The sequence below is a fragment of the Pinus tabuliformis genome, chromosome 3_1, assembly GCF_031772625.1.
Source record: "Pinus tabuliformis cultivar Carrire ecotype Pingquan chromosome 3_1, CPIR1, whole genome shotgun sequence".
NCBI lineage: Eukaryota > Viridiplantae > Streptophyta > Pinopsida > Pinales > Pinaceae > Pinus > Pinus tabuliformis.
Window position 1 is genome coordinate 699,926,461 of NC_142301.1, and position 27,329 is coordinate 699,953,789.

The following is a 27,329-nucleotide window of genomic DNA, read 5'->3' on the forward strand; positions in this document are numbered from 1 at the left end:
AACCCCAACCATATTCATTGCCAAATATTGAATTTGTTATGTCAATTACCACTAGCCTTTATTGATCATTTAGAAACTTTATAATATCCTGTTGGAGATTATTATTGTCTAAACTTCATACCCATGGATCACACCTTAATTTCACCAAACAAGTTGGTTACCAATTAGGGGAAAAGGGTCAACAAAAATGATCCAGAGTATTCAAACATTAGTGGTTGATTTAACTGGAGTTTATTCACATTCATTAGAGGTCATACGATCAAGGCATTAATGTAAAATATCATTATTCCACAAATTTCCATAAAATTTTAGCTACTAGTGCTTTACTTAAGTGATGAACTCTTTTTTCAACCCCAAGCTTGTTTCGTTAAGATTCATTTTTTTTCTTCCAATAAACAAGAGCAATCCCATATTTATCTTTCCTATAATGCATAAAATGTGGAAACAGTTTTCCTAATCTTCTCCACCTTTCCAACAAGGATGTATGACATAGAGTGAGAATAAATTGGTATTTCCCAAGAACATATTTTATACGTATGAATCTACCACCTATAGATAGCTATCTATTACACAATGTTGTGATAATTTTTTCCAAATTTAACATAGTTAACTACTTGATGAGAAATCTAGAGCTTTTATTTTTTTTAGAAGTCACTTTTAGTGGCTACTTTTAAATCGAATCAAAAAGTGGTGCTCTCAGTTATATGTTAAATTTACAAACTTTTGAAACCATGGCATTAAAACTTGTAATGTTACCAAATAGAACTTTAAATTGAACTCTTGGACGTAAAAAAAATGTTACTAATGGCCACTTTTTATTTTATTTTATTTGTTGTTGAAGCTACAACCTCACTGAAATCATGAACTTAATAATTGGGATTGTTGCAGCCAAAATATTAAAATCATTCCACAAATCAAAAAGTGGTGATATTAGTATCACCCATTTTTTTGAGGTTCTAATTATAAATTTTTTGAAAGTCAATGCTACATCAAGTGTCATTCTTTGAAATTGGGTTGATGGGAGGGTGCTTCCACTTTTTCTTTCTATTTAAAATAGTGGTGGGAAGGATGTGGAGGGAGAGGGAGATGGGTGGGTAGTGGAGAGGGGAGGTGGATGGATTGTTAAGTTGTAGACAAACTCCATGTTAACCCTAAAACCCCTTATTGAGCCCTAGATATTGTGTTATTACATTTATATTGTTATGTAGGCTAGAACCTTTTATTGTACTCTTTCATTATAATTGTAACATTTGTCTCCTATATAGATACACCAAACAAAGTTAGTACTACGATAATTATATCTTATCTTTTCGTGTATTCATTGTCAAAGAAGGTTCTACCCTTGAAGTGGATTGTGTTCATTGAATTTTTACCATTTTTAAGCTATATGGTTTATAACATTTGGTGTTAGAGCTATGATCCTAGGGCTTTTCTCCTTAATCAAGACTTTGTGGCATTTTCACTATAATTTTTTTCTAGGAAGTTTTAGATACATAAATTTTGAGTAGATCGAGGAGAAACCTCTAAGTACATGTGGTAAAAGTTTCAAGTTTTGATTCACTACACTTTTGAAGATATACCTGACGAAAGTTGGGGTTTGTCATTGTTCTTGAATTCCATTTAAAATGAGCTATCTTAGAATTTTTGTTACAATTTTTTCTATGAAAAATTAGATAATGAAATTTTGAGGATACTAAGAAGAAATATCCAAGTACATGCAGTAAAAGTTTTAAGTTTTTATTAGCTATACTTTCAGAGATATACCCAGTGGAAGTTAGGGTTTATGAATGTTCCTCAATTTAGTTTCAAATGAATCATCTTGGAATTATCACTATGCATTTGTTTATGTGATATTTCAGATCAGGAAATTTTGAGGACACTAATTAGAGTTATCAAGTTACAGGTGGTCAAAATTTCAGATTTTGGTTTGCTATAGTTTTGGAGACTACACTTCATGGAACTTAGGATTTATGACCGGTCCTTGTTAGATTTATATGAACTTAGCATCCGATACTTATTTCCTAGTAGAAAATTGATCTGTTGAATAAATAGATAACTAGGTTCCTAACACAATAAAATTCAGTGGAAGAAAATATATCGATCTCAATCACAATGACATAAACAAATTTATGCCCAACAAGTTTTTAATTAAAACAACATCCAGAATTAGGTGGGTTCTCGCCCTTGCATAATGACCCAACTGAGAAAATACATAATACAAATAACTTAGATTTGATCCAACAGATCTTCCCTAGATCGATGCTCGAACTTCTCTATAGATATGGATATACAACTTCTCTACACTCCCTCAGACCAAGCACATCGCTCACTAAGATGCCTCTCAATTTTGTGATGTTGTAGTGTGTATTTCTCCTCTCCTCAGCCTTGATTTTATAACTTGACATTAAGCTGAATCCATAACCCTAAACCTAATCTTATAATTATTAATGGTTGAGATTAGATCTCACCTCACTTGAGATTAATAGATAATATTAAAACAAAATCACTAAAGTAAATTACCTTACTTTTCCTAAGTTTATTTTTGCTCAATTATCCAACATACTAATGTGTTTTTTCCTAAGTTATACTTAGCTAAGTTACATCAACAACTTTCTCACACTAGAGCAAGTGTTATAAGGAGAATGTAGGTGAATTTTGCATGCCTAGACATAAAAAATGAGTAGAAGTACGTTCCCGAGCTACAAAAATCAACACTTCCTCTCAGCAAGGGAGGTACTTTTGGAAGAACCTCCTCCACCTAGATCTGTCTCGAGTCCAACCATATAATCGATTGTTGTAGCTACTCCCTATGAACTAGAAGTCTTCTGTGCTACATGCTTTGGAATCTGCACTGAAGAATTATTTCTCCCAACCATGCTCTTAGGATTCTTAACATGCTCTTAATCATCCATCAATGTTAGCTCATACCAACTAGTTTTGACAGTTCTAGAAGAGGCTTCTTACCCATATCCCATAAAATAAATGTGAGTCCCAAGTCTTAATCTTCAAATTCTCTTGCTCATTCTCTATCATTAACATTGATCCTCGATCCTCGATCCCCTTATATCTACCTATAGACTAGCCTTGTAGGATGAAAAAATCACCCTCCTTAACACCAAGCCTCACTGATATGTCCTGGGTGGATCCCTATGAATGTATGAATACTTTTCCTTTTTGAACTCATCATACCCTTCATCCTCTAGAACTGATATTGAGAGAAAGTTCGTCTTCATCTATGGGACATGTAACACTTTTTCCACCTTCAAACGTCCTCCTGATTCTAACCAGAATAGCATTGTTACAACCCCATTCACTGCATGTATGGTACTCATACCAATTTTCACACGCATTACTGAATCTATCTCTAAAACGCTAAGGAACACTTCCCTCATTCACATCATATAAGGATATGCTCCACCATCCATGAACCATGCATCACCATCTAAAATCAGACACTTCTAATACTAGTGTCAAAAAATCAAGGAACCACTAATGAAAACTCAAATTTTGTTGCAACCACTTCAATAATTTTTGATGTTGCAAGTTATGTTTTACCTTTGTCTTTCTTTCAGTTTTGACATTGGATCACATAATGTCCTAGTTTGTGACATGCAAAGAACTTATTTTCTCTTGTCCTTTTTCTTCCCATCGCGAGAGGATCCTTCCTTTTTTTTTTTCTCAGTTTGGAAACCCCCTTTCCCTTTCTTGCATGACTTGAAAGAGAAATGGTCTCCTCATCCCCTTCACCTTCTGAATACAACATAGATCCTCCTCATGAGTCTCGTCTTAGGTGAAGTCATCCTACAACCTATTCCAAGTTGAGAAATTCCCCCATGCTAGTACTCCCTTAAGGAAAGTACCCCATTTCTCTATGAACCCATTCTAAGCTATCCTTACCAGTTTTGAGTTTGGCACCTTCTATCCTACTACAACAAGCTCATCTCATACTTGAGATATTTGGGTGAGACAAAAATAAATTGTCTTAATATTGGACATCTTGGTACTCCTGAGTTTCTCTCTCAAATATTTTTTTTGGTTATGGTTGTCACTTTTGTACCTCTTGGTCAATGCCTCCCTCATTTCTTTAACAATTTTCTTTCTAAATAAATTAGGAACAATATGATCCTTCACTCCACTGGGGATTATCCTCCTGGATTTCATTTCCTTCTTCTTGTGGGTGTCGAGGAGTGTTGCATTGGTATGAGGAATCTGAGTTTGTTCTACAAACTCCATGATATTGTTATATTTTAACGCCAATACAATTATCTCCTTCAATATGTTTTAGTTATATGACCCATTAAAAATATCTTCAAACCTAAGATCGGTAGACACCTCTATCCAACTGATAAAACCATGCCATTTTTTTTTCTTGATGACCACTCACTTGACCATTTATTGCTCAAGTAGGACATCTACCCATTGACTTGTTTGAGTATGTACAAAGCTAAATTATAGGGTGTTGTAGTGGCTACAACCACCCTCCAATTTTTTTCCTATGGTTTGATTTTGGAGCCTTCCTTCTTATCCATAGGAGCTCATCTTGCACTGATTCAAGTATTCATGCTTTGACTAAGATTTATCTTTTCATTTGTGCTTGTGCTTGTTTGTTTTCACACTTAGATGATGTTCCCAAATCACAAGTTGATCTCCAAACTTGGTCTCACAACAGTTTTGGGCTTGCCTCTAGAAACTACACAATCCTTAAGGGCAAGCAACCTTCATGATGGGAATTGTGCATTTCTGGCTGGAAGTCAGCCTTGAGCTAAAAAATTGTGTAGTCAGGGAAGGAGACCTAGCAATGAGAACAGAAATTGTGCAATCCCTCACTGAGCTCAGAAACTACGTAGTGCACTGAGCCAGAAATTTGCCCAGTTCCCTAGAATTTCACAGTCTTTCCTAGAAGTGTGCATGGAAAGTTTCCCCGGAAAAAGAAAAAAATAAAGAGCTAAAAAAGAAAAAATAATCCCTAAAAAATAGGGATCTAATTTTAGCATCCCAAAGGAGGTACTCTTTCTATTTTTCGAAACTTCTGCCAAGTGTTGCTTTTTCCTTGATTTTAGGCATGCACGTCATAAACCCTAATTCACTTAAATCTATTTAATCAATGCCTCTAGAGTTCACTTGCACACTGGAGCTCTAGAATCCCCTAGGAGATCAAGGAACCTTCGATGTGTTCGTCATTTCTTTTTCGGGTGAGTTTCGCTTTTGTTGTCTTTTGCTGCTTTTTCTGTCATTTTTTGTCGTTTCATTTGTGCGAGTTTTGTTTTACATATTTCTCTTAATAGTTGCTAGAATTTCAACTTTGTTTTAACTTTTAGAAGCATTTTTTAAAGTTTTCATTTGCCTTTCACAAGTGTTGCATTGGTTTTCCTATTTTTGTACCAATGGTCATTGTTGCGACGAATCTCCTCACATACTTGATTTTCCTTCTATTTGATTATTTGTTGCACTTGGTCTACATGGATTTTGTAACGACCAAAAGTCATATACGCAGTGGAAATATTTAAAATACTTTGTAAACGAAGACATGCATTGTAGGACAGTAATTGTAATTATATATTGAATAAAAGAATTGATGTAGGATGAGTACAAATGAGAATGAGGGTCTTGTATATATAGCCAGGTAAGTACCCTTTCACAGATAGGCATGTCTCTAAGACATGCCTTTTCATTATTAACTATCTAACCCTTAGTTAATTTACTTTTATTTATTATTATATTTATATTATTATGATTATTATTTATTATCTATTTTTATTTATTTTTACATAATTTATGTTCATAACATTGCCTTCCTCTTCAAAAAGCTTTGTCCTCAAAGCTTACTGATGAAGAATCAGATCTCTTCTGTTGTTCAGAATATCTTCTTGTTCTGAACTTTTATCTTTTTTGATACAAGACGATATGATTTTCTGAGCGATAGATAGAATTGTCATATTGAAAACGGATCAGACCATCCTAGATTAATCTTCTGGGGAATCTTTTGATACTTGGAGATGTGTGGTGAATAGTTATCGTATGACCGTTTGAGCTCACTTCAATATTCTTCAAAACATAAGTTTGTTCATGTTCTGCGTGATATAGATTTGTAGATTGATTAAGGTGTCTACTCTTGTGATTCGGATGTAGATAAGGAATTTTTCTTGTTTGAACTTCCTTAAACGTTTTTATAGCAGTTTCCTGATTTCCATCAAGCATTGTTGTTATTGACTGAACTACTGAATCCTTATTTGGTGTCTCCTCTATTTGAACGACAACCTCTAAGTACGTTTTTACTTAAATAGGGTTTGGATTTGCCTGAACTACGAGATTAGTGGTATTGATGTTTGTTTCTTCAGTTTGGACTATTACATCTGGAGATTTTGATGCTTCCTTTGCGATAAGTTTTTTGAACCTATTCGTCAATGATTTCTTTTCTTCCATAAGTTTTTTAATCTGTTTGAGCAATTGATTATGATTTTTGAGACGTAAACATTCCTCATTCTCTGAGTCAACTTTATTTTGGCCTTCATGCTTCTCGTCTTTTAAATACTTGATTTTTTCTACTAATGTTTGGTTAAGGTTATTTAAACATAAATTTTCTTCTTCTTGTTCTAATAAATGCCCCATTGAGTTCCTTCTTTGATGCTTGATCTTTCTTGACTTGTTCGAGTAGTTTTTCTTGGTGAACTCTGAGGCGTGAAATTTATTTGTCTTTGCTGCAAATGACTTCTTCAAGCTCTTTTTGCTTCTTTGATATCGTTTTTTTGTTATCTTGAAACATCAAGTCTGAGATATCCTTAAGGTCTTCTAATGAAGATTTTATTGATTTTGATTTACTTTTTATGTCTCGAAACATGACCATCTTCCCTTTATAAGGAAACGTCAAAACTTGTTTCTTTATGTTTAACATGAATGTACCCAAATCCTTAAACCAGGGTTGACCGAGTATAATCTCAATGTTTTTATCCGTCTTTACAACATGAAATTGAGATATGTAGTCATAATGACCTATTGTCACTTGTAGATCACTAATTTTATACTCGTTTTGGTCAAAAATATTTTTTTTTACACCAATGCTTAGCATTGGAATTAATGGTTGATTTGCGAAGTTGATGTTGATATAATTTTTATCATTGCTTGGGTTGATGGCGACATTAACTTCTCTTCCTTGGATACTTCCTTTTAATGTAATTACTTTGTGATCTGTAACTGAAAGACCATTAACCTTTCTTCCTTCGTCATTTTAGAATTGAGCTCCGTCATTTTTTTCAATGATTGATCCCATTTGTTTTGTCGAGATGACTTAATGTATTATATTTAAAGTTCCTTTGGACTTTGTACTTCAAACCTCCTTTAAAAGTTTCTTATATATATATATATATATATATATATATATATATATATATATATATATATATATATATATATAATTCTTCAAAACTCTTTTAATCCAAATTCCTATTATCCTTAATATTTCAAAACTCCCTTGTATTCTTTTCATATAATTCTACTTACACTTTTTTTCCTTTTGTATTTTAAAAAGAATATTTAAATATCGTTTCAATTGGCTTCTTTTAAATATCTTATTGTCCTTTGTATTTATTTTTAAAATTTCATATAACTCGTTTGTTGGCATTATGATACATATGTTGTACTTGATGGCAACCACTCATCTCAGATAATAAATTATAGTGTAGAGAAAAGTTCACGCACTTTTATGCAGAGAAAAGTTTATTTCATGTAGAGAAAATTTCACGCACTTTCATGCAAGGAAAAGCGCGTATATGTTGGAGAACTTACCTTTGGTCCATGGTAGTTAGTCCTTGGTATTTGAACCTATGAGGAAAAGCGCGTATATGTTGGAGAACTTACCTTTGGTCCATGGTAGTTAGTCCTTGGTATTTGAACCTATGAGGAAAAGCGCGTATATGTTGGAGAACTTACCTTTGGTCCATGGTAGTTAGTCCTTGGTATTTGAACCTATGGTTTTGGACCATGGTACGCACTTTCATGCAAGGAAAAGCGCATATATGTTGGAGAACTTACCTTTGGTCTATGGTAGTTAGTCCTTGGTATTTGAACCTATGGTTTTGGACCATGGTACCTCGTCAAAAGTGTTGATCTCACGCAATTTCATGGTTGGTTCATGGTATTAGTCTGACAATTTTTGATCCTATGGTTTTGGCCCGTGGTATTGCATCCAAAAGTGTTGATCTCACGTACTTTCATGGTTGGTTCATGGTATTAGTCCAACAATTTTTTTGATCCTATGGTTTTGGCCCGTGGTATTGTGAAAGGCCTAAGACTATAAAAGAGGAAGGAGATCATTTGGCAAAGCATCTTCTGAATTATCGAATATCTGATAAAGTGCTAGATCTGGAATATTGTGATTGGGTTCTGGTGCAGATCTGGATCTGAATGAAGAAGGAACCTGAGCGTAAGGAGAAGGATAAGTTCTATTGATGGGTCAAAATCTTAAGGCTGTAATAGTGGTATCTCTATATGATTTTGATCTGTGATATGTGGCATATGCTTGATCTATAAATCTAATAATCTGGGTCTGAATTATTGATGCATGTTTTATTTTACACATGTTATGATCTGGGTATGTCTGATGTAACAACTGCAAAGTTATAAGGAAATATTTGTAGATCTGTATGCGGGTTGGCTTTGGTGAAATCAGAGATTGATAATGCAAGTGTAGTTGATGGGTTTTTGATGTTCTTGGATCCAGTTTGAAAATTTATGAAAAGTGGTCCTTGAAAGAAAAGAAGTAGGGGGTTGTAGCTCCCTTCCAGGAGAGACTGGAAAACGAGAGAGAGTTGTAGCTCTTTGCAGGTTGCAGCCTGCGTACTGGTAAAGGACTGCACTAGTACAAAACCATTGTAAAAAGAGTTTCTAATTTGAAAGAAGATAGAGACATATTGCAACAGGTGGTTTTCACCCACATTGGGTTTCCACCTTACATCTTGTGTTCTTTGGTGTGAGTATCTGTTTTCTTTGTTCATGCTCATTATTTTATGGTACTGACATGCAAAAATAATTCAAAGAACAAATAAGGAAGATTTATTAAAAGAACTTGATAATACTGATTCACCCCCCCTCTCAGTATTATTTCCAACATCGTTAAACTTTAATTCAACTTCACTTTAACATAAACTCTTAACTAATATTTTCTCCTTGTGTAACCTTTTATAATAATACCCGCTTTGTACTTATATATATTTTCAATAATTTTATGCCTTGAACTTTTCTTTAAATACACCTTTATAATATAATACTTCTCTTTCTATATCTTTCATATATATATATATATTTTCTTTTCTTTTTGAAAAGTCACAACCCTAGTGAAACGTGGCTATTCACCTTTAGTGTATATTATAAAATATATGTTCACTCATGTACCTTTGACTCACTTAATGTACCATTCACATAAAGAGATTTTGTATTCCTTTTGTTTTTCTTTTACTTTTAAAATACCATGGGCAATTAACATGAGTTTCTATAACCACGGGCTTGTAAACCACTTAATGAAGAATCAAGATAATATTATCTACTCTTCCTTCTCTTACTTCTCTTACGTATAGTTTTAAATATATTTGGAAAGATTCCCTCTTATCTTTATTACGCACTTTTTATCAATACTGTAGAACCTTTTATATATATATGAATTTTCTCCTTCAAAATTTACCTCCGACTATATTTGTTTATTTATTTTTAAATCTTTTTTTTTTAATCTTTATATGTACTTATTTTATTTTATTTTATTTTATTTTTTTGAATTTGATTTTTTTCTATATTTTTTTTAATCCTTTTTTTTTTTACTTTTATTTTCTCTCCATATATATTAATTTTATTTTTTTAATTTTTTTTTGAATGGCCAAATGCTTGATAGTGAAATGGAGAAACTCCAAATTCTTGTAGCGAAACGCTTCAACGACAACAATGTTGATGAATTTGATGGTCAAAGACCTGGATCGGAGAACATGCCTCTATGCAACGGTTGAGCGACCAGAGGATCAAACAGCTCTGATACCAATGTAACGACCAAAAGTCGTATACGCAACGGAAATATTTAAAATACTTCGTAAACAAAGACATGCATCGTAGGACAGTAATTGTAATTGTATATTGAATAAAAGAATTGATGTAGGATGAGTACAAATGAGAATGAGGGTCCTGTATATATAGCCAGGTAAGTACCCTTTCACAAACAGGCATGTCTCTAAGACATGCCTTTTCATTATTAACTAACTAACCCTCAGTTAATTTACTTTTATTTATTATTATATTTATATTATTATGATTATTATTTATTATCTATTTTTATTTATTTTTACATAATTTATGTTCATAACAGATTTACTCATACTTAGTCAGTTTTTCACTCAAATTCACATCATGACTCACTTCAAATCATTTTTCACACTTCCATCGGGCATGTCTACACTCTCCTTGGCCAGACCTTGCCTTGCCCAGTTGGGGACTGCGTAATCCTAAGGCTAAATCCACAAGCTTGGGCTCTGGAACTACAAAGTGCATAGTACAAGCTGGATCCAACTATGCATTGTGCAGTTCCAGGGGTCAACCTGTTAACTTGGCCACTGAGGTTGTGTAATGCGAAGTCTCTCCCAGTATCTGCCCTGGTTGGGACTGCACATTATGCAGTCCAAAGCTTCAAGCGTCATCCTTGACTATTGGGACTCCACAGTGTGCAGTTCCCACAGGTAGCCAGTCCCTCTTGCGAATGAAAATTGTGCAATCATTCCCATCAGATGCCTGGTTTTCTTCTTGATCATGCCTTGTAAGTAGATTTGCTTAAGACTGATATTAACTTGCAATGAGTGTATTTTCTGTCCCATAGGTACCACAGTTTTTGAGCACTTCTCTCTAGTAGTCACTGTTACCATGGCACCAAAGAGATCTTCTTCAAAAAGAGACCACTAAAACCAATAATAGGGAAGAAATTGAGTAAACACCAGTAGATTTGCTAGTGTATCAAGACACTCAACTTTTTATAGAAAAGGGGTCAACACTAATATGGCAACAAGTTAATGAAGCTCTTTCAGCAAAGATCCTTGAGGCAGATATAGAGGACCAACATGTTTATCTCAATATCTGGAAGTCAAGATTACACAAGGTTGCATGTAGATATCCATCGTTCCTGTGTGCATATGTAATTAGCTGGATTGTCTCGCAAATTAATGAGAAGACTACGAAATTGAGCAGTGCCAGCGGACACAATATTGTTACCCTTCAGGCAGAAACGTATCAGCACATGCGTCACTTTCCCGAGCCATTAAAGATCATGGAATCGTTGTTCTATGCCAGCCAAACGTATGTGAACACAAGAGACATTGTCAAAGGCTAGGTGAAAGATCCATCGAATTTTCGACAGACACCCACCCATGTATACAAGAAAAATTCCCTCAAGAAGGCCTACCAACTCTTGGTTATCTTAGCTTGTAGGACCCACGACCAGCAAATCACGGAAACCTTTCATGAAGGGTGGGAAATCTTATTGGACCAGGTTGTGAACGAGGGGAAGTCGTTCAAATGGTAAGACCTATTGGCTCGACAGCTGAGAGCCCACATAGCACAGGCCCAAAGTCCTGCTGATGGTGAGTAAAGAAGGATCTATATGTATGCATATTTACTGGATACAATCTATGGACAACAATAGTTCCCTGGCATGAACTAGACATGGACACCACAAGAATCTTCCATGCATATCTATTGCAAGTTTCTTTCAGATTTTAGTCATTGAGGAGTAATGACACATCTAACTAACCACTTCATCATCCTGATTTACAAGATTATATTTGAAGAAGATCCACCTTGCATGTCATGAGGAGAAATGGAGGCGATAACAAACATCACATATTGGTATGCCTCACCAGGTGGCACCTTCCTTAGAGTGTTTGGTGGAGAGAAGCCTCTGCATGTTTTACCAAGGTATGCCACCGACAAGCTTGTCATGAAAGAAGTGTCATATCTTCTCACCACAGGGTTGTTAGTAGCTTTGCATAGGAGAAAGAAAGCACCATGGCCCACTATTCCTTTGAAAATTGGATTATACAGGATAAATAACTTGAAAATCACGGATGCCAAAGGAAATGAAATAGTTAGGTTTGAATTTAGTACTGGGGATTTTAATTTGTATGATCCCTGTGGTATTTGTAAAGACCATTGTGCAAGATTTTACTTTCCATGGATCAACAGAGAATTCCATTGGCTAGAGGAGGATCCACAAAGGAATTTCTACAATGGCTCTAGACTCCATGAGATGGTCATCTTAGTAGGGAATTCATAGGATGCTCCATAAACAACAACAATTCTGAAAGAAACAACAACAAAAGGAAACAATCCTATGCAAGACAAGGGAAAAAGGAATATTTCTGACAATCGAGAGGGAGAAAAAAGATGCAAGATGAAAGTAGATCCTATTCTCATGAAAGCATCTTTAGCAACAGAAGCATAGAGGAAGCAGAGGATACAAAGAGTAGAACAAAGGAAGAGAGAAAAACAGTGGTTGCAGGAAGCAAAACTGAAGCTACAGGATATAGAGCATAAACTAAAGAAAGAAAAGGAGTTGAAGAGGAGGGAACACAAAGAGAAGCAGAAGCAGGAATAAGAACAAAGGAAAGGTACAATGACAGAAGAAACAAAGCCGATACAAGTTGAAGAGCAGGAACAAAACCAACCAGCAGCTAAGGAGGAAGGTGAACATATGTAAGATCGAGAGATTTCTCATCAGATTGAGTACTTGATTGAAGTAATAGACATGAAAATGTAACATGACCCTTATAATTAATATTTTGATCTAATTATGAGTGCAACATAGGTCACCACTCAATCTCCACCACCTCTAGCAACAGATCCACCCCAGAGTGAAGAAGGGGATGATGTTCCCCTTGATGATGATCAAGAAATGAATGTGTACAATCTATCTTTCGATGAGTTCCAAAAGAGGATTATACAAGTACAAAGAAATCATTTTCCGGATGATCACACATCACCTGCATTCATTAGAGAAAGGGTGATAATTGCGGACACAAAGAAACATCCAAATTCCATTTCTTAAGCCATCTTGGCCTTTGTAGGAGCAACAAGATCAAACATTTAGTACTTGACGACCGAGAATGATAAATTGGCATAGAACTTCCAGGATACTAGGCAAGAGGCAGAACAACTCCACGCAACAATATAGAGTTTAGTTTCTGAACAAGTTTAATTAGAGGAGATGAGAGCAATAATACTAGCTGAAGTATGAACACTTGGAGAAACCATGCAAAAGCTTTATGAGGGGTTTGTGACCGTACTTAAAGAAGAAGTCCATTTGCATGGTCCACAACAATAGAGAAAATAGTTTTTTAAAACTTTCAATAACATACAATATGTCATCACCTATGTGAAAAGATGGACAACGTGATACAAAGGGGCACTGGTTGACTTAGTGAAGAAAATGAAGCCACAGGAAGAGTTGGAGAAAGCAAAAATTGATGTTGATTCAAAACAAAAAGCAACTCACCTCATTTATTGGTAGCATTTAGGCCTCATATGTACAGTTGTTCAGTAGTTTGGATGTCTTGGTGAAAACACACCAGATCCCATTAGTTGGTTTACTTACCATAGCCAAACCCAAGAACCAAGTTTGACTGAAGATGGAAGAGTACTTGGAGTAGCTGAGACAAATTGACACCAAGGAAGATTTGGAGCTGAAAAAATGGAACATGCAGAATTACATCGATGGTATTGACCAAGTTAGATCAATGCTTCTCATGCTTTAGAACAAACCTGAAACGGGTTCCAAGACATTGTACCTAGATGCCATGGACGTTAGAGTCCGCTTCCAACCAGAAACCATCATGCAATTTTGGGACATCATCACACAGTACTGAGATTGGTACCAATATGTGACCGAGAAGTAGCATGTGGAGGTTGTTGAGCTAGAATTCTCCCAAACTCAAAGCATCATAGTGTTGTGTCTTGTTAGGTTGTCATGTTGTCTCTAACCTATTTTGTCTTATATGGGTACATGTGTAAAATGTAATTTTATTTTTCATTATGTTGTAAGTGAAATTCCAAGTGTCAATATTGGAATATGAAGAGTCATGATGTAATGTAATGAGTCATTCTGTAAAGAAGTTGAAGAGTCATGAGGTAGTCCAAAGGTCACAAAGGGGAGTTGAAGAGTCACCCCCTTTTGTCATAAATAGAACCTCATAACTCATGTAAAGGGATTTTGGGAGTTAAGTTATTGGCTAGGATTAGGCTTAGAAGGAGCTTGGGAGTATTGTGAAGAGCCTTGGCTTCTCTGTAGCGTAGAGTGAGTATACTTCTTTAGAGGATCAAGTGTTATGCACTTTAATGTTCCACTATTGGGGATAGTGGTATGTCAATGGTGTATGTATGAATGGAACTTTCACTTATAATAAAATCATAGCCAACACGTTTTCATGCATATGTTGTGAATATAGTAGGACTATTCTTTTTGTATTTGCAATGTATGTTATTTAACTTATTCTTATGCTTATGAACTATTTCGTTTGTATTTATATGAATCTTGTTGAATGCATGTTGTTGTATTAACTCATCACCTTAACTTGTGGACTATTCTGCATCTTATCTTGTGATGTCATTACACTCGTGAGTTCCTTTCAAGCTTCATACTATTACAGGCTTCCAAGTGGCACACTTCCTTTTATCTTCGTGTATTGGAACCTTCATGCATCGCACTTGAATTTCCACAGGGTCACACACTTTCTCTCACCCAAAGTTACCATACTTCACTCTGTGCATTTTCACAGTCAAGGAAAAACATTACCACCCACTACTAGGACTCCTACTCCAAACAGTGTGAGGTCTAGTTGGGACTTCATATTGGAGAGATACCCTGAATGTTAGTGGGTCCAACACCGTCAACATTTCTAGTGCTAGAAGGATGTTCAAATGACAAGTTGGGCCCTTGAAGTCTATTTTGAATTTCTACGCTCTTTTAATGACTTCTTCCACAATGATACCGCCAACATGTTTTTCTAGAAACATAAGTCTGAATGTGCCGGTGAGTATCATAGATGACTTGTCAACTTTAAAATTTGATGGCAAGGGTGAAACAACCTTATTTGAGCACACTGCTCGTTTTCTTGAATTCTGCATAGAACACAACATCCACTGTGAGGATGTTGGTTGTAGGTTGTTCATTCTCACGTTCGAAGGGCACGTAAGGGAATGGTGTCGCACATTTCCTAATGCCTCCATACACTCTTTTGAACATCTTGTCACATAACTGTTTCACGCTTTTGATGTGTATGCTCATAAACGTCTGTGCATGAAAATTATGCAATTATGAAAATCACCTGATGAATCACTGCAACATTTTTCACAATTGTTTCATGCATTTTTGTCTTGAATTTCCTAAAGAAGAAGTTGATTGGCCTTTCTTATTAGGGAAATTTCAATATCTTTTTCACATTTCAAAAAATATGCATGAGCTTGAATCTTTCAAACCTCTCCCAACATACCTCGATATTAGATCTTCTAAATTAGGGACAGATGAGGTTGATGTTCCAAGTGACCCTCCACCCCCTTCTCAATAAATAGATCTAGTTATGTAGGTTGAGGTGGGAGAAGTTGAGAATTCATCCATTGATCTACCACCATCTTTTCCCACCTCACACACTCAGAATTTCAGTGCAGGTTTGGATTGTGAGTCCGATGGTTATGATAAATTTTCATTTGCGCGTCCTCCATCCTTTGGTCCATCTGATTCTTTGGATTGTGATGTGTTGTGCTTACCTTTTTTGAATCTCTCTTGTGATGTTCACGAGGATCAAATTCTGGATGGATTTGGTGTTGAACAACCAACCTGCAATCTCATTTTCGATGAGTATGTGTTGGAGTATAAATATGAAAAAGATTTTGCGATGAAGGATGACCTCCTTCCTCTCGAACCTCTTAGATTTGGTGTTGAACAACCAACCTACGATATCATTTTCGATGAGTATGTGTGGGAGTCTAAATCTGAAAAAGATTTTGTGATCAAGGATGACCTCCTTCCTCTCGAACCTCTTCCGCATTATCCAGACATTTTCCATGATTCTGTCATTCCTGTTGAATCTTGTGAAAATTTAGTTTCTATTTATGTTACTAATTTCAATCATTCTCAGAACCGTGGAATACCAATTTTTCATCTGTTGGACAGTTGGCATTGTCTGGATGGCCAGTGGCCTAGTGAAGACATTTGCAAGTGTGTTGGCATTGATGTCAATAGTCATGCTGTGGAGATGTGTTGGGCAATTGGTATTGCCTAATTTTTGGCAGAAGCAGTGCCTAATTATTGGTAGGGGCATTGCCTAACTATTGGTAGGAGTGTTGGCATTGATGTTAACCAAACTATCTTGGATGCTTGTTGCATCAGATGTTTGCAGTGATGGACTAGATGGAATGTCATGGTAGTTGTAGGATTCATGTAGAAAATCATCACAGTAGCATGCTTATTGTAGAATCCATACAATTATTATTACAATGGTGGATCAGATGGAATTCTATGATAGCTGCAGGCTTCATGCAAAGGACCACCATGGTGGGTGTGATTTCAATTGTCCGGAGAGTCAAGGAGCAGAAGAGTAGCAGAGAGTTTGTAGCCATATTAGAGGTAGAAGATGGGCTCAAAGCCTACATCAGACCATCTCCATTGGAATTTTTTCTGGCATAGGTTTCCAACATACATGGAAGTCCAGAAATGGATTCCTGGTTCAAAAATTATGGCTTGCTGAAGTTCAGGGATTTGAAGCCTTATGCAGGAAGGAATATCAACATATCGGAGATTGACGATCTAACATATCAGAGATCAAAAGATCAGAGGTTAGCATATCGGCGCATTGGAAATCAGAGGCTAGCATATCGGCGCATCAACGATTAGAGGTTTGTGTATCAACGCATCAGGAGTTCGGAACCCTGGAGATCGACGATCCAACGGACCAGCATATCAGAGATCAACGAACCAACATATCGACATATTGAAAATCAGAGAATTAGAACTTTTGAACATGATAACCTTTTAAAATTTGCGATATGGGTGAAGCGGCGATAGCATTAAAAGTTGCCGAGGAGTGCCAAAAGAGAATTAACAAAGGATTTCATCTTAAAACCAAAGGTGGGCGAACCCTTTTCTCTCTCCTCTAGCATGAAACATGGCAAGATATGATTTGCTCCAATAAGAACACATGGCATCATGTGATTAGCTCTGATAAGGACACATGGAAGGATATGATAAGCTCCGATAAGGTACAATGGCAGCTAACGTGGAAGTACGGTAAGAAAAGTGCCAGGAATATTCAACCATATTGGGTGATGTAATGGGCCATAACCAGATGACACGTGTCACCTCTAAGGAGTCGCCACATGGAAGTGATGATGTCATATCGGAAGTCAGCGATCAGAGGATTAGGATGTCAGAACTTTATAACAGTTGGTACTTGAAAAAGTTTCAGTAAGGGGGCTCTGATATAGGGTTAGCACCACGACTACAAAGACTCAAAGAACCAAGGGCATAGAGCAAGGCTTAACACCTAAGTGTTGTGGAGCATATAAGAGGTTGGAGATTTTAGAATTACGTTTTAAATGTACGATATGTGAATCTTCTAATGTTGTTGGCACTTGGTAGTGGAGTCCAAAAAAACAAGTTCACATAGTAATAACACAAGGAGAAAGGCCCTCGACAGGATGCTAAAAGACTTAGCACCTAAGTGCTATATCGACGGTCATAAGCAATGGTCCTATGGTGGAGATGCAATAAGGAGCTAAGAAGAAGGAGCTAAAGGCCAATAGAAATATTGTAATATTGTAACATCTTCTTAATAGAGTTACGAGATGTTTGGGCTCTGAAATTTCACTGTGGTGTAGAGGCTCTGATATAGTAGCACAAAGGAGTATTGAAGGTTGGATGAGTCGGCAGCTAAAGAGTAAATGATCATAGAAGAGTTGGTCGCTGGAAAAAATGGCGACTATGAAATATCGTTGGGACAAGGTGGTAAGGACCACGATCTTCGGTAAAGAGTGTTGGGTCTGACTTGAGGTGAGACACGCTATTCCTGTGCTATGATGCACATCTCTGTGAGTTAAGTGGATTAATGGGTCGGATACCATAGAAAAAATGTAGATCGTCGGAGTTGGCTCATGGAGCTAGTTGGATCAGCAGAAAAATCTAAGACAAGGCTACAAGGATAATGGTCCACAGAGAATCCATGAATAATCATGGAGAGCCTCAGTGATAGGAGAGTTGCACATAGAGAGGACTGTGCCTGGTTGGAGTGTGCAGGTGGACTGAGAATTCATTCTCAATATTGAGATACAGTCAGATGCCCATTCTCATGGTTAATGCAGTGGTAGTGACCAAGTTAGACACAACAATAGAATGAAGGGCCATGTCGAGGGAGACTCGCACTGTGTGAATACATGACAGAGCGACAACATCAATTGGGGGGGGAAATAGAGGAAAAACACCCAGAAGCTCAGGTGAGAAATTGGGGGGACACAACATAGTTTCCAGAGAGCTAAGTGGAAAAGATTTGAGTGAGTGCACTGTTGTGTAAGGTTGAGAGAGAGCTAGTTTTGCAAAGAAAGGTCAGGAATACCTATGCAAAGGTAAGATACCCCGAGAGATGCACTGCTGTGAGTTAGGCAAAAGTTTCTTGTGTGTTGTGTGATCAAGGCTGAAGTTTCCTGTGCCATGTGAGAAAGGCTGAAAGTGCCTGTGTTGCAAGAAAGGTTGAAGGTGCCTGTGCAGAGAAAGAAGGCCGAGAGTTGTGTGTGTGCCTTGGAGAGAAAAAGGCTAAGATATGAGTGACTGTTGATGAAGAGAAAAGAACAAAGTTGCGTGGACCGCAATGAGTGAGTGTTGTTAAGCATTTCAGTGGGTTGTTGCAGAGTGAGAAGTGTGAGCAAAGAGAACAAAGATTATATCAGGCAGAATGGCTGCCAAATTACATAGAACATATAGTTCCTAGTTGAGTGTGGGCTGGTGCCTGCATACAGGAAGTTGGTGCTTCCATCTCTAGTGGGTGCTTGAGAAGGCTTGGGGGTTGGTGCCTCCTACTAGTTGGCGCTTGAATAAATCCAAGGAGATGAAATTTTGTGCTTGCAAAAAATCCGTGAGGTCGGTGCCTCACATGGTGCTTCTGGTAAGCTAGACAAGTGTCTACAAAAAGAGGTAGTTGGTGCTTCCTTCTAGTCAGTGCTAACAAAAAATCAAAGGGAGTTGGTGCTTCCTTTGAGTAGGTGCTCACAAAATATATTGATGTAATAGAGTAGGTGCTCTTATTTTACATCAATAACAATGACAAGCTTGGTGGTTTTTTCTCGAAAGTGTTTCCACGTAAAACCTTGTGTCTCATGTGTATGATGCTCATGGTGTGTATGCTTGTATGTTGATTTCATATTGCTTCCATATTACATACTGCTGCTGATTATATGGATGGGTGCCAAGCTTGAATAAGAAAAGTAAATAGACATAAAAGTTTAAAATTAGCCTTAATACTGATTCACCCCCCTCTCAGTATTATCATTTGTTTCCAACAATTGGTATCAGAGCCAAGTTCCTTCAGGAATAAATTAATTGCTAGAAGGTATATCAAAGGGAAACAATGACTAATAAAGTTTGGCTAACAACAGATGGAGTTCCATTCTTAAATGAATCAGACCACGAGCTCGACTATGAAATCTGGAAGGTTAGAATATTGGGCTATTTGACTCTTTGGGATGTAGATATGAGTTTCTCTGTCCATTATAGAGAAAAGAATGAGAAAAATTTAAAAGCCAAGGAGGTCATCATGAGAGGGTTATCTAAGCTGGATGGTGATAAGGTGATGCATTATGTGTGGGAAATGGAAGTGTTGGACAAACTGCAATATCTATATGGTGGAGATAGCCATGTGGATCAAGAAGAGGCTAAGGAGCCCCACTGCTCTAGCAATGAACCAAAACATGGAGAAGTTGTTTCTCATCACACTCCTGGTGGTGATGAAGAAGTCTCGGAAGGGAGATATTGCTGCTTAGAAGGTAAGCTATTGTTGTGTGATAAGTGTAAAGAAATAGGTCATTCATTATCTAGATGTTCATGTGAATCCCTTGAAGATAGAGAGAGCCATGCATCTAGTAGTTTTAATGAAGATAGACCCATTTTAGTAGCAATAGAAAATAAGGGATCCTCTAAAGAAGAAGATAGATTCCTGGTGTGCTCATCCATAGGAGTAAATGAGAATACCTCAGGTAGTGATGATGAAGGGATAACCCTTAGACTTGTGGAAGACTCCATGGACACAGAGATGGGCTCATATCTCTTTGACAACTTAGCTAACACCTATGATAGTGAAGAAAAGGATCCTTTTTAGAAAGAAGTTGATCTCTTCTCTAAAGGAGATCAAGGACCTACCAGAGGCAAATCTCAAGCAAGAGGAGAAAATAAAAATTTATGAGCTTGAGAATGGAAGTTTGAGAAAAATATTAGTTGATCTAAATGCTCAACAAGAAGAGGCTAGAAGACTGAATGGAAAGTTAACTAATCAGTTGGGTGAAACGAAAGCTTACTGTTGGAGACTACAAAATGAGGTAGTCTCATTGAGACATGACTTAGAAAAGTAAAAAATAGAGTTGTCTCAATATCAGAAGCTTGAAGGGAGTAAGAAAGTCTTGGACAAGACACCTGGAAAGAAAATATCCCCTCTCATCAATACTAGTGTGGGTTTCAAGGAAAAATCAGGCTCTAAGATTGTGAATGATGAAGGGTCAACCTACCATGTAATGGGAGTTCAATATTCCAACAACAACAAATAAAGAAAGGTTGTTGGACAAAAGAAACAACATGGAAAGAAACAACAATGAGAGAAGAAAAGGCAACATAATAAGGCTAAGAAGCAGCAATCGATAGTGCAACAGAAGGAGAACAAGCAATAGCCTGTAGTGCATGAGAAGAGGTCGAGGCAACTGTAAGAAATAGTGCATGATAGAAATGCAAGCTGTCATAGAAGGCACATGAAGAGCCAACATAGGTCCTTTCCTACTCAAGGAAAATTCCTACAAAGAAAAGGTAACATCTGTCATCAAAATCCTTTTCATGGATATTTTTTTCTTACAGTAAGTTTGGAAATAAAGCCATAGACTATAGATGGCATGCAAGGAAACAAAATGTATTGGGTAGCAGCAACCCGAGAATGAACAAAAAGGTTAGAAGAAGGCATGCTAGCCATGATAGGAGTTTTGAAAAGAACATTGTCAAAAGGAGTAACTCCTATACCACACGCTTAGGCCAAATCAAATGATACATTTGTGGCAAATTTTGGCACAAGAGAGCTAGCTGCATATGCATGTGAATGCAACAGCTTGGGATTTGAAGACAAGGAGAAAGAACGGAGTTGAGTAATACAGACTTGTCCTTAGTGCTCTATGTCAAAATAGCAAGATGAAAAGAGGAGGAAGACATAAAGATAATGGTCCTCTTACTCGTGTGATGGACCTCTTTGTAAGGTAGAAAGGCATCAAAAGGATTTGGGTGAAGAAAGAGAAGGTAGAAGAGAAGGTTCATCTACCCGTGTGCAACCAAGAAGAAGCACAAATAAGGGCAAAGAAGAAGTTGGAGAGAAATGGTTCTATCAAGACTCAACCATTGAAGATCTGGAGGAAGAAGGGGGATGATTTGCTGAGGGGGAATAGATCCTCTGTTTCTCTTTAGTGAAGGAAAATAATTGCCTCAAGCGAGGCCGAATAAGTCAGATGCAGGAAGCCAAAAAGAATAAACGAAATGTGCATTTGATTATGAAGGTATGGTTGTGTTTTCTTGTTGATTACAAGAATAAAATGGTTTATTTTTAATGTATCAGCATTGAAAAGGAGGAGTGCAACCAACATGAAAAGTACACAACAATATCTTATGTTGTGGGAAGAAGATGGGCTGCAGTGGAAGTGTGGAATGATAGGAATCTCACAGTCAAGTCAGGTCCACAGGATCAGTCCCCACGCAAAGGCGAGAAAGTTGTTGCAGGAGATCAAAGAGCATTGACTCAGGGGGAGTTGCTTTGATAAGCAGTAGCAAGTAACAATGGGTAGCCTCAGAAAGGGAGATTGCTAAGAAAATGAAAGGTTTGAATCTTTGGTGAAATACCCTTATTTCATTTAAGTTGTGAGTTTTATTATGCATAGTAGTCTTGTGTTCATGAAACACAATTGGTGTAAGCTTTTCATGTCCCTTAACCCTCAATTGGTATCACTATGTCAATTGGTTGTGTTGGGCTCATGTTGAGTAACCTTGTGTGCAAATGGACATTTATTTTTGAGAAAAGAAATATTAGATTTTGCATGGTATATTTATCCATTTGTATCATTTAATTTTGGTGCAACTGGTATTAGCTGTGAAGAAGTCCCTATTGTAAAGATATGATTTCAAGGGGAGAAGTGGAGATGAGGAAATAAAGTAAGCACAATCTCGGAAGCAGCAACGACAGTGAAGTCCAAGAAGAAATGCATTATCATTAATTGGTATTTGCAGCAGAAACAATACCATGAGAAGTTTAATGGGTATCAATATTTTTTATACAAAAGATGAATTAGTGGAGAGAGTGCTCATCAAGAAGCCATAAGGTGTCCAAAACTGGAAGGACAAAGAAGAGGCAGTATATGTTCAGGTGGAGCATATCAAATATGCCTAGTTTATGGAGCAGGAATATCGAAAACCCTGGTAGAGATGTCTACAAAGCAGAATGAACATCTCAACAACTAGAATCTGCTCTACAAAATCGGTGATTGCATGGGGAGAGAAAGGTAACTTGTAACCCCTTTCCATTGATGTCAAAGGGGGAGAGAATTTATGGAGAAGCTATGATAGCCTGTGCAAAAGAGAGTAGGCCATTGGTGTCTCATGCAATGAGACATGTGGAAGCATCATGAGGTTTGGCCATCACATGAAGAGAAGGATGGAGTGTTGCCATCAATGCCAAAGGGGGGTATTGTTGGACAGTTGACATTGTCTAGATGGCCAGTGGCCTAGTGAAGGCATCTACAAGTGTGTTGACATTGATGTCAACAGTCATGCTAGGGAGATGTGTTGGGTAGTTGGAATTGCCTAAATATTTGCAGGATCAATGCCTAACTGTTGGCAGGAGCATTGCTTAACTATTGGCAGGAGTGTTGGCATTGATGTCAACCAGACTAGCTTGGATGCTTGTTGTAACAAATGTTTGCAGTGATGGCCCAAGAGGAATCTCATGGTAGTTGCAAGATTCATGTAGAAAATCATCACAATAGCATGCTTATTGGAGAAGACATAAAATAATGATTATAGTAATGGACTAGATGAAAGTCCATGATAGTTGCAAGCTTCATGCAAAGGACCACCATGGTGGGTGTGATTTCAGCTGTCTGGAGAGTCATGGATTAAAAGAGTGGCAGAGATTTCAGAGCCATCTTAGAGGTAGAATATGGGCTCAAATCCTACATCAGATCCTCTTGATTGTAAATTTCTATGGAAGAGATTTCCAATGATATGTGGAAGTCCATAAATGGATTCCTGGTTGAAATGTTATGGCCTGCTGAAGTTCAGGGATTTGAAGCCTTAGGCAGGAAGTAATATCGACATATCAGAGATCGAAAGATCGGATGTCAAGATATCGGTAAATTGATGATCGAAGGGCAGCATATCTATGCATCAACGATTAGGGATTAGCGTATCGATGCATAAGGAGTTCGAAACCCCAGAGATCGACAGTTCAACATATCGATATATCAGAGATCAACGGACCAACATATTGGCATATTGGTGATCAGAGAATTGGAACTTTTGAATGTGAGAACCTTTTAAAAGTTGCAATATGGGTGAAGCATTGATAGCCTTAAAAGCCGTTGAGGAGTGCCAAAAGAGAATTAACAAAACCAAAGGTGGGCAAGCCCTTTTCTCTCTCCTATAGCAGGACACATGGCAACATATGATTGGCTCCGAAAAGGACACTTGGAAGCATGTGATTGGCTTCGATAATGATACATTGAAGGATATGATTGGGTCCAATAAGATACAGTGGAAGCTGATGTCAACATGATGTGGAAATACGACAGGACACGTGGCAAGCATATTTAACCATATTGGGTGGTCTAATGAGCCATAACCGGGTGATACGTGTCACCTCTAAGGAGTCGCCATGTGGTAATGATGATGTCATATCAGAATGCAGCGATCAAAGGATGAGGATATCAAAACTTTATAACAGTTGGTACTTGAAAAATTTCCGATAAGGGGGTTCCGGTATTGGGTTGGAACCATGGCTACAAAGATTCAAAGAACCAAAGGTGTAGAGTGAGGCTTAACACCTAAGTGCTATGGAGCATATTAGGGGTTGGAGATTTCATAACTCTGCTTTAAATGAATTTTGGAGAAAGTTATTATATGTGAAGCTTCAGATCGTTGGGTCAAGGTGGCAAGGACCATGATCTTCGAGAAAGAGTGTCGGGTCTACCTTGAGGTGAGACAAGCTATTCCTGTGCTCTGTTGCACATCTCAATGAGTTAAATGGATGAATGGGTAAATTACCATAGAAAAAATGCAGATCGACGAAGTTGGTTCATGGAGTCAGTTGGATCAGCAAAAAACTCTGAGACAAGGCATCAAGGATAATGGTCCAAAGAGAAGTCATGCTTAAGTACATCCAAGCCATGCGAAACCATGAATAAGAATGGAGAGACGTAGTGATAGGAGAGTTGCACAAAGAGAGGGCTATGCATGGTTGGAGTGTGCAGGTGGACTGAGAATTTATTCCCGGTATGGAGAAACAATTAGTTTCCCATTCTCATGGTTAATGCAGTGGAAGTGACCAAGTTAGACACAACAGTAGAATGAACGACCATGTCAAGGTACACTCACGCCATGTGAATATAGGATAGAGTGACAACATCAATTGGGGGGGTAGTAGAGGAACAAAACCCAAAAGCTCACATGAGAAATTGGAGGGAAGAAACATAGTTTCCAGAGAGATAAGCAGAAAAGATCTGAGTGAGTACTGTTGTGTAAGGATGAGAGAGAGCCAGTTCTGTAGAGAAAGTATGAGAATTCCTATCCAGAGGAAAGAGAACCCAAGAGCTACGTTGTTGTGAGTTAGGCGGAAGTTTTTTGTGCATTGTGTGAGCAAGGCCGAAAGTGCCTGTGTTGCAAGAAAGGTCGAAGGTGCCTGTGCAGAGAAAGAAGACCGAGAGTTGTGTTTGTGCCTTGGAGAGAAAAAGGTCGAGAGCTAAGTGACTATTGATGAAGAGCAAAGAACAGAGATGTGTGGACTGCGATGACTGACTATTGTTGAGTAGATCAGTGGGTTGTTGCACAGTGAGCAGAGAGAATAGAGATGATATCAGGAAGAGTGGCTGTCAAATTACCGAGAACATATAGTTCCTATTTGAGTGTGGGTTGGTGCCTGCATACAGGAAGTTGGTGCTTCCATCTCTAGTGTGCGCTTGAGAAAGCTTGGGGTTTGGTGCCTCCTGCAAGTTGGTGCCTGCATAAATCCAAGGATATGCAAGTTGGTGTTTGAAAAAAATCCATGAGGTCGGTGCCTCACATGGTGCTTCTAGTAAGCAGGATAGATGTCTACAAAAACAGGGAGTTGGTGCTCCCTGCTAGTCGATGCTAGAAAACAATCAAAGGGAGTTGGTGGTTCCTGTGAGTGGGTTTTCACAAAACAGATTTATGTAATACAGTAGGTGCTCTTATTTTACATCAATAACAACAACAAGATTGGTGGTTTTTTCCCGAAAGGGTTTCCATGTAAAACCTTGTGTCTCATGTGTATGATGCTCATGGTGTGTATGCTTGTATGTTGATTTAATGTTGCTGCCATATTACATATTGTTGTTGATTATATGGATGGGTGCACAACTTGAATAAGAAAATTAAATAGGCATACAAGTTTAAAATTATCCTTAATGCTGATTCACCCCCCCCTCTCAATGTTATCATTTATTTCCAACATCATCTGGATGCATAGAGGACAAACATTTTCTGCCCAATCTTCCTAATCTCTCATCTTATATTTCTAGAAATATAGAGGGTGAAATTTCTTGTTTTCCATCGTCCCTTCTTTATGATTCGTCAGATCATAAGGTTGAATCTGTTTGTAATCTTAAGCTTTCTTATCATGGCTGTCATGATATTTTTATTGATTCATTTGATCACAATCCTGCTTTTCCCAATGTTGATATTTCTAAGTTATTGATATTTGATGATCCATATTCTGATGGATTGGACCTTCCCCAAGCTACCAAGGAAATTTAGCTCGATCTTGTGGCTATGTCATGTTCTCGTAGTCTTGAGGTCAGTTCCACTTCCAATCAAAAGTGTGTTGAATCTATTTAAGCTCCTCATCACTCCGTTGTACACATTGAAAATCATTTTGTTTTACAATTTTTTCATCCTCCATCTGTATCATGCGATCCTATCACTGAGTCATTGGAGGAGTCTTACATGGCGAGCACAGTTACAAAGAGAAAATTTTCTTATTTCTTTACGTTCACCTATTTTCATAGTTTGAAAGTTTGTGCTTGCATGCTTTCAGGTCACAGTGTGTCTACACCTCACCACGCACCTACAAAATGTCTCCCATGCATATTTCTTTCTTTCTTTTATGCACGTTCTTTCTAACTTCAAACATTTTGGTTTGCACTGCCTTATCTTTTTTTGGATTTATGCTTATATATCTTTCTTGACATGCATACCCTCGCGTACATAGGCCAGTCGATGCGCCAGTGGCTGCATTGGAAGTATTATTTCATGTGAGTCTGACCTATTCACTGTTAGGTTAGGAGTAGGCGTAGTTGTTTTCTTTTATTGTTTGTTTCTTTTATTTTCTTTCATTTACTTTCCATCTCGCTTCTTTCCTTTTTCTTGTTTTCTTTTCAGTCATAGGATAGATTTCACATGAGACCATGTTTGGATTCTCAGAAAAGCTCAGTGAAATCCAAGAGTAAGTTGTATTGCTATAAATGTTGGTTATCTGTCTACTCCCTCTCTTTATTTGAATCTTTCATTTCTTTTAGTCAATGATACTTTGATGGAAAATACGTTCCTTTCGAAGAAAGTCACAAGTGAAATCATGATGCTTGCACTTTTAAATAATACTGCCTACTCTAATTGGTCTTCTATTTTTGATTAATCCTTGTCAACTAAGTCAAGTAGAGTAAGGAGGGGAGGAAAAACTTAACAAGTATGTTAGAGGTGTATATAAACATCCTTATTTTAAGGGGAAACCTGTTCTTCTCTCAATAAGTTGGAATCCCTCTTCATCCACGATGAAATAGATAAGTGCCTATGCATAGTTCTT